We start from the raw sequence: 6,740 nt of genomic DNA, 5'->3' as shown, positions 1-6,740 counted from the left end.
TGAAAAAGTGGTGAGGATGTGGAGAAATGGGAACTCTCGGGTTTTGCTGATAGACTGGAAAATGGCGCAACTGCTTTGAGAAAGTTTGGCCGTTTGTCAAAATGTTCAACGGAGATTTCCAGAAGACACCACTTGAGGCCAGGAAGAGCAAGTCCACTCTTAAGTACATATCTAAGAGCGACGTAAACATATGTCCACACACAGATCTCCACGTGAATGTTCGTGCAGCTGGAATACAGAAAACCTGACCACACAGCCACTCAATTTGGCTTAATTTGGTCAAATCATTCACTAACGACATCAGAATACGCTTCCTTGCAAGTGTACATAAAACGTTCGCCAGCAGAGAACATCCTCTAGGCCACAAAATAAGTCTTAACAAAAGTTAAAAAACACATTTTTAGAAATAGAAATTGTATAAAGTGTGTTCTCTGATCCTATCAGAATTAAACTCAATAACAAAAAAAAATCTGATGAATCCCCCAAATATTTGAAAATTAAACCACTCGCCTCCAAATAATCCATGGGCCAAAAGTGAAGCGTTAGGGAAAATCAGAAAACCTTTCGAACTAAGTAAAAATGAAAATACAGCATATCAAAATGTGTGGGGCACAGATAAAGCAGGGTTAGTAGAAAATTCATAGCATTAAATAATTATATTCAAAAAGAAGAAACTTCTCAAATCAATAATTTAACTTCCTCCTTTAAACAACTAGAAAAACAAGAGCAAGTACAAGAGAGTAAATAATAAGCATAAGAGCAGAGGTTTGTAACCCTGAAAACCATAGAATAGAGAAAACTGATGAGACATAACCAGTTCTTAAGGAAGATCTATAAAGTGGACATATCTTTAGCCAGAATGTTGAACAGAAAAAAAAAAAAAAGAGAGAGGAGACGCAAATTACCAACATCAGAAATTAAGAAGATGAAATCGCTTCAGAGTCTACAGACACTTAAAAGTAGTAAGGAAATACCAGGAACGATTCTGTGCCCATAAATTTGACACCTTAGAAGAAATACACCAATTCCTTAAAAGAAGCAAACTAACAAAAGTCACTAAAGAAAAAATATGTTTCCTGAATAGTCCCATATCTATTACAAACTTGAATGCTTAGCTAAAAACCTTCCAAAAATCAGCCCACATTGTTTCACTGGTTAATTCTAATCACATATTTAGAAAGGAAATACCAATTTCACACAATCTCTTCCAGAAAATATGACAAGATAGAATAATTCTTACCTATTTTATGAGCCATCGTTACTCTAATACTAAAAGCAGACAGAAATATTACAAGGAAAAGAGATATTATCCGTGATGAACAGAGATGTAAGAATCTTTGACAAAATATGAGCAAACCAAGTCCAGTATTACATGTTCTAAAGCTGGACTGAGGCAATGACGCGTGACTCAATACCTTTACTTCAAAAATCATTGACTTGGACACCTAAATGGGTGAGTTTTATGGTATGTAACTTATACTGCAATAAGTCCTTTTTTGAATAAAGAAAATGATCCAATGCTACCGAGTGGGAATGAGCCCAGGAATGAAAGTCTGGGCAGCAATCGAAAGCAATTTCAGCAGAACTGAAAATGAATCAACGTCATTCAACACACCAGCAGACTGAAAAAGAAAAAGCAATGGACATCTCAACAGATGTGAGGAAGGCACTTGACAAAGTTCACCGTGGACTTCTGAGAAAAACCCGTCAGCAACCAAGGAACAGAAGGGAACGAACTCAGTCCGACAAAGAGCGACTACAAAAATCTACAGCCGACATCCCGATGGTGGAAGCCGGAACGCTCCCACATAAAATAAGGAACGAGGCAAGGACAGCCACTCATCACTCGTCAGTCTTAGCGGAAGTCCCAAACAGCACAAAACAGGGAGGAAAAAATGAAAACGTACAGATTGGAAAGTCAGGAATTAAACGTTTTATTCCCAGACAAAATAATTAAGTAGGAAATCTCAAGGAAACTACAGAAAAACTCCTGGAATTAATAACTGAGTTTAGAAGCTCACAGAATGCAAGATCAGAACAGAAAAAGCCATTTTGCTTCTACGCCCTAAGAACGAAATTGCTTCAAGTGCCATTTACAATAGCACTTAATAATGAACCATGAGGGGTAAATCTAACAGCGTATGTGCAAGATCTGTATGTGGAAATCTATAAACCCCTGATAAAATAAATCAAAAACATGCAGACAACACAGCAGGTTCATCGACTGGGCCACATGGAAGCCACAGACAGTTAATTAAGATGCCTGCTCTCCCCAAAGTGACCTGCAGATGTAACACAGTCCCACCCAAAATTCTAGCAGGGTTTTTCATAGACACCAGTGAGCTGGTTCTAACCTTTCTACGGAATGGCAAAGGAACTAGGGTATTCTACATAAATCTGAGTAAGAATAACAAAGCTAACGGGCTTGCACTGCCTGATTTCAAGGTTTCCCATAACGCTACAGCACCGAGGCCCTGCTGAATTGGTAAATGAATGAACCCGTAAGGAAACGAAACATATGGAGACCAGAAGTAGACCCATACAACTATAGGATACCGGTTGTTTTAAAGGTGCAAAGTTGGTTCAGTGGGAGTGACAGTCTTTTCAACAAATGGCGCTGGAACAACTGTACGTCTGTATGCAGATAAAACTATTCATAATTCACATTTTCTACAAAAATTGACACAAAGATTGAGATTTTAGGATAAAATACGAGAGAAATATCTGTGACCGTGGATTAGGCAAACACTTGTTAGTTGTGACCCCAAGGCATCATCCACAAGCGAAAAAACTGACGAACTGTGGTGTGTAATTCATATTGCAATAAATCTAAGATGTCTGCTGAATCCCCAGGTATTTGAAGCACTCACCTCTAAATAATCCATGGGTCAAAAGTGAAGTGTCAGGAAAAATCAGAAAACCTTTTGAACTAAGTAAAAATGAAAATACAGCATATCAAAATGTCTGGGATACAGATAAATGATACATTATGATAAATTAAAATAAATAAATGATGCATTATGACCAAGTGGGATTTATCTCAAGAATAAAAGGCTGTGCAACAGTTGAAAATGAAGTAAAAAAAAATCAGCCAGGCACAGTGGCTCACACTTGTAATCCCAGCACTTTGGGAGGCCGGGGCGGGCAGGTCACTTGAAGCCAGGAGTTCAGGACCAGCCTGGCCAACATGGCAAAAATCCATGTGTACTAAAAATACAAAATTAGCTGGGTGTGGTGGCACACTCCTGTAATCCCAGGAGAATCACTGCTCACTGCAACCTCTGCCTCCCAGATTCAAGTGATGAGGCAGGAGAATCACTTGAACCCGGGAGGCAGAGGTCGCAGTCAGCAGAGACTGCACCATTGCACTCTAGTCTGTGTGGCCGAGGGAGACTCCATCTCAAAAAAGAAGAAAAGAAAATGAATCCAAATTCACTTTATCAAAATTAAAACTTTCGTTGTACAAGGGACACCCTCAAGGTGAATCAAAAGGGGAAACAAAGAGAGAAAGAAAACATTTGAATATTACACAGATATCTGACAAAAGACTGAGTAAAGAAGCCTCAACACTGAATAAGAAAAACCCGAAAGCAAAATGGGCCAAAAATTTAAACAGATGCTTCACGGAAGAAGACATACAGGCAGCAAATAAACACATGAAAAGATGCCCAACATTTTCACCCTTTGGGGAAATGCCAATTAAAACAACGACACATCTATTCCAACGCAAAAAAAGAAAAAAAACACCTGACAATATCAGGTGGTAACAGGCACACAGAACAACTGGGACCCTCCTATATTAAGGTGGGAATGAAAAACTTGACCAGCCACTGTGGAAAACAGCTTGGCAGTGTCTGGGAAAGTTAAAAGTACACCATACGACCCAGGAATCCCACACCTCAAGAGAAATGAAAACTTACGTTCACGCAGAAACTTGTATGCAAATGTTTATGACAGCCGTATCCATAATCACCAAAACCTGAAAACACTGCAGATGCCCTTCACTTCCGTAAACTGTGGACAGGCATTGGATGGCGACCCCCAGATGTGTTTTTCTATCATACATAAAAGGAGCCAGCCTTAAAAGGCTATGTCAGAACAATCCCATTTCTGCGACTTCTGGCAAAGGCGCATCGCAGGGATGGAGAGCAGAGCTGAGGCTGCTGGTCTGCGTCTTGGCTGTGGGAGTGTTTACACGACTCTGCCTTTGTCAAAAGTCCTGGAACTGGACACCAAAAAGAGTGAATTTTACTGACTCTAAATTTTAAAAATATTTTTTGAATACCCAAAAAGGTTATCAACACAACTTTTTCAACACTGGTTCTTATCTTCACTTCAGGTGGGCGGCACGCACTCTGCACTGTTCTCTCTCGTTCCTGCTCACGGGCAGCGTTTCTGTGGGTGGGAGCAGCCAGGCCCTCCTCTCCCTCTGCTCGGATGTCACGGGCACACATCCCTGCCTCTGGCATCTGTACCACCTATAACCAGACTTTTACTACCAGCATCTTTTCATTTTGGCTTTAGTTGTGAATTTTTTTCATCACTGAACATTTTTTAAGTTTTTCTCTAGTCAAACGTGTTGACATTTTTGTGGCGTTCATAATTTTGAAATTAAGAAAATTACCATTCCTCCACATAAGTTTTATATTTTCTACTAACTTTTCAGTGTTTTCTTTTTGTATTTAGACATTTGATTCACTAGGCACTCTTTTTGCAGTGAGGTTTGGTCAGAGTTGATTTTTCCAAATGCAAACCCACTAACAACAGTGTTATCAACCTCCATGCCTCTCCGTCTTGGGCTCACGTTGTCATGGCAGAAATAACTGTGCACATTTCTAGTCTCTACTGTGCCAGGCACATGGAGCAGGCCACCAGGAAATTCGCTGGCTCACTCAGCCCAGTGTGGCAGCAGCAACCGCAGCATTTAATGCAGAATGGAGTGGTAAATAACCGCGTCCAGGCAGGAAAAGTGCCAAAGCTGCGCCCAGCTAGTTCTGGACTGATGTCTTACACACTCACAGTTATACACACACAGCAGGTGTGCACGTGTCACACACACACGAGCTGGTGTGTATGTATCACACACACAAGCTGGTGTGCATGTATCACACACACAGCAGGTGTGCACGTGTCACACACACACATGAGCTGGTGTGCATGTATCACACACACAGGTGTGCACGTGTTACACACACGAGCTGGTGTGTATCACACACACGAGCTGGTGTGCATGTATCTCACACACACGAGCTGGTGTGCATGTATCACACACACACATGAGCTGGTGTGTATGTATCTCACACACATGAGCTGGTGTGCATGTATCGCGCACACACACGAGGCCAGCGTGCATGTATCACACACGAGCTGGTGTGCATGTATCACACACACACGAGGCTGGCGTGCATGTATCACACACAGACACGAGGCTGGTGTGCATGTATCTCACACACACACACAAGGCCAGCGTGCATGTATCACACACACACGAGGCCAGCGTGCATGTATCTCACACACACACAAGGCCAGTGTGCATGTATCACACACACACACACAAGGCCGGCGTGCATGTATCACACACACACAAGGCCGGCGTGCATGTATCACACACATGGGGCCGGCATGTATGTATCACACACACTCACACACACGAGGCCGACGTGCATATATCTCACACACACAAGGCTGGCGTGCATGTATCACACACACATGAGGCCAGCGTGCATGTATCTCTCACACACACACACATGAGGCCGACGTGCATGTATCTCACACACACACACAAGGCCAGTGTGCATGTATCTCTCACACACACACACAAGGCCAGCATGCATGTATCACACTCACACACGAGGCTGGCGTGCATGTATCTCACACACACAAGGCTGGCGTGCATGTATCACACACACACGAGGCCGGCGTGCATGTATCTCACACACACACACAAGGCTGGCGTGCATGTATCACACACACACGAGGCCAGCGTGCATGTATCTCACACACACACACGGCTGGCGTGCATGTATCACACACACACGAGGCCGGCGTGCATGTATCTCTCACACACACACACGAGGCTGACGTGCATGTATCTCACACACACACACAAGGCCAGTGTGCATGTATCTCTCACACACACACACAAGGCCGGCGTGCATGTATCACACTCACACACGAGGCTGGTGTGCATGTATCACACACATACACTCACACACACGAGGCCGGCATGTGTGCATTAGGCCTGGAGTCACCACCACTCCAGGACGGTTTCCCTTGAGACCCTGAGACCAGAGCCCTCTCAGACCCAAACACTGTGGAAGTGGTTACACGACTCTGCCTTTGTCAAAAGTCCTGGAACGGGACACCTAAAAGAGTGAATTTCACCGACTCTTGTCAATATTCTCCAGGAGAACCCCCAGCCCGCTCTCCCTGGAGCTCACTGCACAGAAAGCCAGTCACTGAAAAACGGGCACTCCAGGAAGGCAGGCTTGACTCAGGCACTGCAGCGGAGGGGACGCCAGCTCAGCCTCAAATCCATCTCCTCAGCCAGCTAGAATCAGGGGCTTATGTAGCCGGGAAACAATGTAACAACGTGTAAGAGAACAGGAACCAAGGAGGGTGAGGAAGAGGGGTCGTCAGCAGGCAGCCCTGAGGGCGAGGGGTCCAGAGTCTCACTGTCCAGCTGCAGTGATCTGGGGAATTTCAGCTCCTTGATGCCAGCTGCGGGGCCTGATGGTCGG

This window comes from Callithrix jacchus, chromosome 12 (genome assembly GCF_049354715.1).
Source record: "Callithrix jacchus isolate 240 chromosome 12, calJac240_pri, whole genome shotgun sequence".
Lineage (NCBI taxonomy): Eukaryota > Metazoa > Chordata > Mammalia > Primates > Cebidae > Callithrix > Callithrix jacchus.
The sequence above is the reverse complement of the archived record's forward strand: the minus strand, read 5'-3'. Positions refer to the sequence as shown.